We start from the raw sequence: 9,612 nt of genomic DNA, 5'->3' as shown, positions 1-9,612 counted from the left end.
CAAGTGTCCTCCTCCATGCCCATCCCCCCTCCCCCCACATCCATCAGTCCTCAGTTTTTGTCAGCATTCAAGAGTCTCTCATGGTTTGCTTCTCTCCCTTTCCCCCACCATTTCCGCCCTTCTTCTCCCCCTTGTTCCTCTGTCAAGTTCCTCCTAATCCTCCTATACGTGCAAACATATGATATTTGTCCTTCTCTGCCTGACTTATGCTGAGCGAGTTGGCTCATTTCTAGGCTGTTTCTACGCTCTCAATTTTGTTCCATTGGTCTATGTGTCTGTTTTTATGCCAGACTTTTATACTTCTAAAAAATAACATGGCTTTGTAATATAGTTTGAAATCAGGCCACATAATACCTCTCTAGCTTTGTTCTTTCCTAGGATTGCTTTGGCTATTCAAGGTCCATAGTGGTTCCATACAAATTTTAGATTTCTTTTTCTTATTTCTGTGAAAAATGCCATTGAAATTTTGATAGAGATTGTAATGAATCTGTAGATGGCTTTGGATAATACGGACATTTTAAAACTATCAATTCTTTCAATTCATAAACATAGGGCATATTTCTATTTTTGTGCCTTCTTCAATTTCTTTCATCAAAGTGTCCTAGTTTTTAGAATAGGCGTCTTTCAGCTCCTTGGTTAAATTTCCTCCTAAATATTTCATTATTTTATTTTTTTCTTCTTTCTTTTCTTTGTTTCTTTGTTTCTTTCTCTCTTTTTTAAGTAAAGTCTACTCCCATCATGGGGCTCGAACACATAACCCTGAGATCAAGAGTTCCATACTCTACTGACTGATCCAGCCAGGCACTCCATATTTTATTCTTTTTGATACTATTGCAAATGGAATTGTAAATAGTTCATTGTTAGTGAACAGAAATGCAACTACTTTTTGTGTGTTTATCTTTTATCCTTCAACGTTACTGAATTCACTTATTAGCGTTAACAGTTTTTGGTGGAGTCTGTAGTGCTTTTCATGTGTAAGAGCATGTCATCTGCAAACAGAGAATTCTACTTCTTTCTTTTCTATTTGCTTGTCCTTTCCTTCTTTTTTGTTGCCTGGTTGCTCTGGCTAGGGCTCCCGGTATTACAGTAAATAGAAGTGGTAAGCGCGGGCCCCTTGTCTATTATTCCTGATCTCAGAGGAGAGACTTTCAGCTTTTCACGGAATATGATGTTAGCTATGGGCTGGTCATATGAAGTGTTTATTATGTTGATATAAATTGCTTCTATAGCTAATTTGTTGAGAGCGTGTTGAGTTATGTCACATACTTTTTCTGCGTCTATCAAGACGGCCAACACATCTATTTTGATGCTTTCTATGCACCAGGTACTTATCTGGGCACAGAAGACCTGGTTTAAAATCCCAGCTCTGCCATTTATTAGCTTGTGATCTTGGACAAGTTTCTTAATCCCTCTGATCTCCAGTTTCTTCGTATGTAAAATGTATCTATCTCATAGGATTGTTCTAAGTATGAATTAATAAATATATAGTGCTTGCTACAGGGCCTGGCACAGTAAACACCTGTATTATTATTAATTAATTCAACAGAGTTGAATAAAGCAAAAAGTGAAAATCCACACCATATCCCACTCTGCAGATACAGCCACTCTTAATATTTTGGTTTATATTTGTCCGTATTTTTGGTATGCATATACACATTTTATATCTGTATGTATGTAAACATGTTTCATATAAGTAAAATTGTTTTACTCTTTAACTTGCTTTTTTACTTAACTACATTTATTTTATAATCAGAAAGAAATCAATATCCACTATATATTATAGTGGATTAAATACACTAGAGAGTTACTTGGCTGGCTCAGTGGGTAGAGCATGAGGCTCTTAATCTTGGGGTTGTGAGTTTAAGACCCATGTTGGCTGTAGAGATTACTTAAAAATAAAAATCTTTGAGGGGCGCTCGGGTGGCTCAGTGGGTTAAGCGTCCAACTTAGGCTCCAGTCATGACCTTGCATTTCATGAGTTAGAGTCCTGTGCAGGGCTCTGTGCTGACAGCTCAGAGCCTGGAACCTGTTTCAGATTCTGTGTCTCCCTCTCTCTCTCTGCCCCTCCCCTGCTCATGCTCTGTCTCTCTTTGTCTCTCTCAAAAATAAACATTAATACATTTTTAATTAAAATCACTTAAAAATATTTTTAATTAAATATATATATTTTACTTAAAATCATTAAAAATATATACTATAGTGGCATCTGAGCAGCTCAGTAGGTTGTGTTGCTGGGTCCAGTGGCAAACCAACTGGATGGGATTTGATTCCCAGACTCCCAAGAGACACTCCCAGCTCCAGCCCACACATTTGCATTTGGTTCGGGTCTAGTCAGTAATGGTCTTGGTAGCAACATGGGTTCTTCACATGCATGGCACAAACCATATCAGCTTTACAGGAGCGGCAAAAAAAAAAAAAAAATGCTTTTAGAAACATTTAGCAGGCCCTTAGGATTTCATGGACCACTTCCTTCACTTCCTTTGTACTCCACCCCTTGCCTGTCATAAATACTTCTAGGAATTTATTCTAAACACAAACATATAATAATAAAAAATTAGAGGGGAACCTTGGTGGCTCAGTTGGTTAAGCATCCAACTTCAGCTCAGGTCATGATCACATGGTTTGTGAGTCTGAGCCCCAAGTTGGGCTGTGTGCTGACAGCTCAGAGCCTGGAGCCTGCTTTTGGATTCTATGTCTCCCTCTCTCTGCCCCTCCCCCACTCACACTTTGTCTCTGTCAAATGAATAAACCTTAAAAAAAATTAGAAAACCAAATGTCAAGCGATAATGGGCTAATAAGTTATAGTAGGGAGTGCCTGGCTGGCTCATTAGGTACAGCATGTTACTTTTGATCTTGGGGTTGTAAGTTTGTGTCCCACACTGGGTATGCATAGAGATTACTTAAAAATAAAATTAGGGGCGCCTGGGTGGCTTAGTCGGTTAAGCGTCCGACTTTTGCTTAGGTCATGATCTCGCGGTTCGTGGGTTTGAGCCCCGCGTCGGGCTCTGTGCTGGCTGCCAGTTCAGAGCCTGGAGCCTGTTTCAGAGTCTGTGACTCCCTCTCTCTCTGGCCCTCCCCTGCTCACGCTGTCTCTCTCTCTCTCTCTCCCCCCTAGAAATAAATAAAACATTAAAAAATAAAAATTAAAAAAAATAAAATTAAAAAAAATCTTGGAGTGTCCGGGTGGCTCAGTCAGTTAAGCATCCAACTCTTGATTTCTGCTCAGGTCATGAAATCGAACCCTGAGTTGAGTTTTGCACTGAGAGTGGAGCCTGCTTGAGTCTTTTCCTCTGCCACTCTCCCCCTGTTCCCCATGCTCTCTAAAATTATAAAAACTGGTTAAATAAAATAAAATTTCAAAAACAAAATCTTAAAAAAAAACACTATAGTAGATAACATAATGGTGTACCAAGTAGCTATTAAAAATAACAATGTGGGTACGCCTGGGTGGCTCAGTCCTTAAGCATCTGACTTCGGCTCAGGTCATGATCTCACAGTTCGAGCTCCACATTGGGTGAGCTCGAGGTTTGCTTCCAGTTCAACACAAGCCCTGCTTTGAGTAAAAAACAAAATAAATAAATAAACACTAGCCCCAGGGAAGGCCCACTTCTCTCTTTCTCTCTCTTCCTCTCTCTGTCTGCCCCTCATGGGATTCCACCCTCTGCTCCCCCTTGCTCACTTGCACTCTCTCTCTCTCTCCGAAAAACAAGCAAACAAAGAAATGAAAATAAATAAAAGTAAAAATAACAACCCTGGGAGCCTGGGTGGCTCAGCTGATTCTTGGTTTCTTCTCAGGTCATGATCTCATGGTTTGTGGGTTCGGGCCCCACACTGGGCTCCATGCTGGCAGTGCAGAGCCTCCTTGGGTTTCTCTCTGTCCCTCTCTCTGCCCCTCTCCTGCTCATTTCTCTCTCTCAAAATAAATAAACACTTCTTTATTTACTATTTATTTTTTTATTTTGAGAGAGAGAGAGAAAGAGAGGGTGCAATGAGCAAGGGGCAGATAGAGAGAGAGAGAATCCCAGGAGGGGCAGTAGGAGAGAGAGAGAGCAAAGTGGGGCTCACCCGAAGGGGGGCTCATGTTCACCCAAAGTGGGGTTTGAGTTCATTCACTGAGGGGCTCATGCTCACCTGGAGTAGGGCTCAAGCTCAATCAATGTGGGACTTGAACTCACAAACCATGAGATTATGACCTGAGCTGAAATCAGATGCTTAATGACTGAGGCCTCAAGATGCCCGTAAATAAATAAACTTAAAATAAAAATGATGCTATTTTTGAATGATTACCATATGCCAAGCATGTGCTACATGGTACATAATATTACTATATATATATTTTGTAGATTAAAAACATGACTTGGAGGGGCAGCTGGCCTGCTCAGTGAGAAGAACATGCAACTCTTGATTTTAGGATTTTAAGTTTGAGCCCCACATTGGGTATAGAGATTATTTAAAAAATAAAATCTTAAAAAATAAAAATAAAATATAAACCTGACTTGGAAAAGATAATATCTATTGACAGAAAAATCTTTACAGGATACTGTTCAGTAAATTCAGGACATTAAGAAACAGTGCAAAAACTTGTATAAAGTTTTGGTGACTTTCTTTCCCTTTTTGTTCTTATATATTTTCTAATTTTTTCTTTAATAAATTTGTGTTATTTTTGTAACTCAAATACAATAGGCAAAGATTTTTTGGTGGGGGGATGATTTTTTTTTTAAGTAGGCTCTATATCCAACCTGGGGCTTGAACTCACAACCCCAAATGGGGGGACAGGGAAGTGCTGGCTGGCTCAGTTGGTAGAGCATGTGAATATTAATCTCTGGGTGGTGAGTTCAAATACCACGTTGGGCACGGAGCCTACTTAAAAAAAAATGTTATTTTCAGTACTTTCGAGAATTTAAAAATCTTTCTTCATTGTCTTATTTAGTCTTTCTTCCTGTTTATCGAACTTGTTGGCCTTTTTAAAAAAAAAATTTAGTGACAGGGAAAATAGAGTTGGTTTCCTTAGTAATAACAGCTAAAGCTCCCAAACATTCTTGTCTTTTTGTTTTTTCCATTACTTTCTTTAAAAACTGTTTGGATTTCCTGAGTAATAGATATGCATACTAATTATCAGTCTAATTTTATTCTAGGAGCTTGAAAATCATGACTGTGAAAATGGCCTGATTCAAAGTTTAAATCAACAATTTTAACAGCTTAAATCAACAATTTTAAGTGGGTCACCAGTTACTCCTAGAATTTTCAGACAATTTTCAACACTGTGATTTAAGTTCAAGGGCTAATGTTTTATTGCCACAGTTGTCAACAAGAGTTCTCAAATTAAATGCGAGGATTATTATTTGAAGGATTCTTCAACTTTGTATTCATGTTTTTTTTAATTGAATAAAATTCATGGTTATCAAAATATATAAACAACCCAAAGACCTAAAATTGAAGTCTGTCTTTTTAAAAAAAAAATTATTTTTATTTATTTTTGAGAGAAAGAGTGCAAGCAGAGGAGGGGCAAAGAGAGAGAGGGAGACACAGATTCTGAAGCAGGCTCCAGATTCTGAGCTGTCAGCAAAGAGCCTGACGCAGGGCTCAAACCCACAAACCCCAAGATCATGACCAGAGCTTCACCAAAGGCATCATCATTATCAATTTCCTGTGTATTATTCTAAAACGTGTTTAATGTAAAGGGGCACCTGGGTGGATCTGTGGGTGAAGCATACTGTACTTCTCGAGGCTTAATATTCATCTATTTCTTACTCAGATTTCACAAGTCTCCCTTGTATTTACAATAATTTTTTTCCTTTGCTTAATCAAGTGCAGTTAGCTTCTATTTCTTGCAACCAAAAAATATTAAATAATAGGGGGCATCTGACTGGCTCAGTCAGTAGGGCCTTCGATTCTTGATCTCATTTTCATGAGTTCTAGCCCCACATTGGGTGTAAAGCCTACTTACAAACAAAAACCAAAGAGAAGAAGCACTTGGGTAGTTCAGACAGTTGGGCATCTGGCTTCAGCTCAGATCATGATCTAGGGGTTCATGAGTTCAAGCCCCATACTGGGCTCACTACTGTCAGCACAGAGCTCACTTCAGAACTTCTGTGCCTCTCTGACCCTCCCCTGCTTGTGCTCTCTCTCAAAAACAAATAAAACACTTCTCACTTGTTCTTGCACACTTATTCTTTTTTCTGCTTACTTTTTTTGTCTTGCATACTTATTCTGTAAATATGTTGCTGGGTCCCATACTAACCTATTCTTACTCTGACAGGTGAAGAGAAGTAAATCAACTATCACCAAATGTTTACTTCATGAGATGGGCAATTATAGCACAGCATAAAAGCTCTGTAGTTATTTATTAGTCATGTGCATGCCTGAAAAGTGGCATGAGAACTATTGGGCCAAGTATGCAGGAAAAAGGGATACTTATAAACCAGGAGCGAAAGAAGACTTGGAACTAACTGGGCCAGTGGCCTTCTCAGATAATAGAACCAGAGATAAATGGGTGCCCCTCCCACCTGGTATTGCATAAGCATCTCATATTGACTCAGCTTTAAGAAAAAGGGAGAGAACCCTACATTGACTGAGGTTAAAAATTTTGAAGAATGTGGGGCTTGAAATAAAGTTGAATAATAAAATAAAGTTATACTTCTTGCACACCTTCATGGGCTGAGATTTCTATTGCAACAGAAATAATGGATTTTGTAATGTTTATTTTTGAGAGAGAGAGAAAGAGCATGAGTGGGGGAGGGGCAGAGAAAGAGGGACAGAGGATCTGAAGAGAACTCCAGGCTGACAGCAGCCAGCTGGATGCAGGGCTCGATCTCACTAACCATGTGATCATGACCTGAGCCAAAATCAGTTGTTCAACTGACTGAGCCACCCAGATGCCCCTGGATTTTCTAATACTTCAGTACTGTAAGAAAAACGTTATTATTTGACCATATCCATTGGGCCCAAAATCTAATTTATCAATTGTATAATGAATTCACTAGTTAACCCATAAGATATCAAGATTAATTTTAATATATTCACCCAATTTTTTTAAGTATCACTTTATTTAAAATAAGGGCTTGGCAGGTGTGTGTTTGGTTCTAAGTAATTCCATGAAAATTTCTTCAGTTATAAGGGGGAGAAACCACTTAAGTCCTGATAATTTTTTTTAAGCTCTATGCTCGACCTGGGGCTTGAACTTACAATCCTGAGATCTAGAGTTGCGTGTTCTACAAAGTGAGTCAGCAAGGCACACCCTGACAATTTTTTAATCACTGCACTAGAAACATATGGAAATACAAATTCAGATCTATTTCAATCAAAAGATAACAAAGATTACCAAATGGTAAGACCTAGAACAGCCTTTCCCTAGTATCATCTAAGTCTCTTGTAGAGCAATTAGCATTTGGATATTCTCAACCGATTCTTTCTGTAACTGAGTCAGTATAAGCTATTACTATAAATACTACCACTGATTCCAGTTGTACTGTGGTTCCTCCAAGTCAGTGCTATCCTACTGAGATATCATGTGAGCCATGTTAAGTAATTTGAAGTTTTCTATTAGCTGGGGTGCCTGAGTGGCTCAGTAGGTCAAGCATTTGACTTCAGCTCAGGTCACGATCTCCCAGTTCCTGAGTTTCAGAGCCCTGCATGGGGCTCTGTGCTGTCACTGGCTGCTTCTTATCCTCTGTCTCCCTCTCTCACTGCCCCTCCCCTACTCATGTGTGCATACTCTCTCTCAAAAATAAACATTAAAAACAAATAAAAATCAAAAAATAAAATTTTCTCTTAGCCACATAAAAAAAAAGTTTAGTAATATTTTAACCCAATAAATATTATCATTTCAATATGCTATTCAAATATCCAAACAATTATTATATATATTTTTAGAAAGCTCTATGCCTGGGGTGCCTGGCTGGCTCAGTTGGTAGACATGCGACTTTTGATCTCGGGACTGTGAGTTCGAGCAGCATGTAGAGTAAGTGCAGTTGACATTTTTCTTTTTTTTCAGAGAAATAGAAAGTGACCACGCACATGCTCTTGGGAGAGGGGCAAAGGAAAAGAGAATCTTAAGCAACTCCACTTTCAGCGCATAGCTGACATCAGGATTGATCTCACAACCACGATGATCTGAGTGGAAATTAAAGGACAGAGCCATCCAGATGCTTTTTTAAAAATTAAACTCTATGCACAATGTGGGGCTTGAACTCGTGGCCCCAAGATTAAGAGTCACATGCTCTACCCACTGAGCCAGCTAGGTGCCCCCAAAACACAACACTTTTAAGACCAGGCCCTAGTTAGTTAAGATAAAGCAAATCTAAAACCTTTCAGCAGACATTTACAATATAGTTACATATATTATAGTTCTAAGTACTGCTGTAGAACTTTTTCCTATAATGGTTGCAAAATCTCAGGTTGGAAGACATGTTGAGATCCCTGTTCAAATTCCTGTCCTTAAAAGTTCCTACTTTGATGATAACCTAGTCTATAACATGAACCAAGTCTCCCAAGTTTGGATCACCTCAGATCTAGAGTACTATGGCAATTTACAAGAATATTAGTTTTTTGTCTTATTTCCCCAGCAGTGTAAGGATGGTCTCAAGCACAAAATAGAAAAGCAAAAGATCACTGGGATGTCATGGACGGCGTGCAGATTGTGCGCTACATACCTCCAAGAACACCTTCACATTGTAGTCTATGCAAATGCCAACACTGGCGCATAACTTGTACAGCTGTGTAAATGAGACAGCCTTGTTTGTGGTAAGTCTGTTAACAGACAGGTGGGTGATAAATAAAAATGATAGTGTGGACTCTTTTCTAGTGTGGCTTCTTCCTACTTTTTCATTTTAATTGCTTCCTACTTTTTCACTTCACTTTAAGTTTATATTTATAAACTTCTGACGTATTTAAAAAAATAAAATTTGTGATTTCTTTTTTAAAGAAAGGTATTGCTTTAATTAAGGTTGTATTTGGCCACAAAGTCTCTCCTGCTAACTCAAAAATTCCTATTTATATGTCAATCTTGTGGACATCAGAGAATAAGAAAAGAAGGCAGGACTCACAGGCTCCAGACTGGGAAATTATTTTGTTAAAAGCAGATTAAAAGATGTGGCTCTGTAAAAACATAAAATATTTATACAACAAGTGTATTATAAACCAAGTTGAAAAGCAAGTGGTTGAATGGGAGAACACATTTTCAGGGACATGTTAACATAAAAAGTTCTCCAGTTCAGTCCTTAAAAAGAAATTATCCATGCTATAAAAATCTACAGAAAGTAATTTGCTGGGTCGCCTGAGTGGCTTAGTTGGTTAAGCATTTGAATCTTGGTTTTGGCTCACATCATGACCATATTTATCATGAATACATAAATTCAAAAATAAAAAAAAGAAACTTGAAGAGGATATGCATATATTTAACAAGCATGTGAAAAGCACTCAATCTCAGAGTAATCAGGGAAGTACACAATCAGGGAAATACTCATTTTCACTGCATGAAAATGCAATGAGATGCATTTGCATGTCTCAGATCAGGAAAAATGAAAAAGAATGATTAGAACCTGTATTTTTTTCAAAATAGTTTGTTTATTGTGAGAGAGAGCAAGCACACACACAAGGGGGGGAAGGCACAGA

This window comes from Crocuta crocuta, unplaced genomic scaffold (assembly GCF_008692635.1).
Source record: "Crocuta crocuta isolate KB4526 unplaced genomic scaffold, BGI_CrCroc_1.0 scaffold52, whole genome shotgun sequence".
In the NCBI taxonomy this organism is placed as follows: domain Eukaryota; kingdom Metazoa; phylum Chordata; class Mammalia; order Carnivora; family Hyaenidae; genus Crocuta; species Crocuta crocuta.
This window is presented reverse-complemented; position numbering follows the sequence as displayed.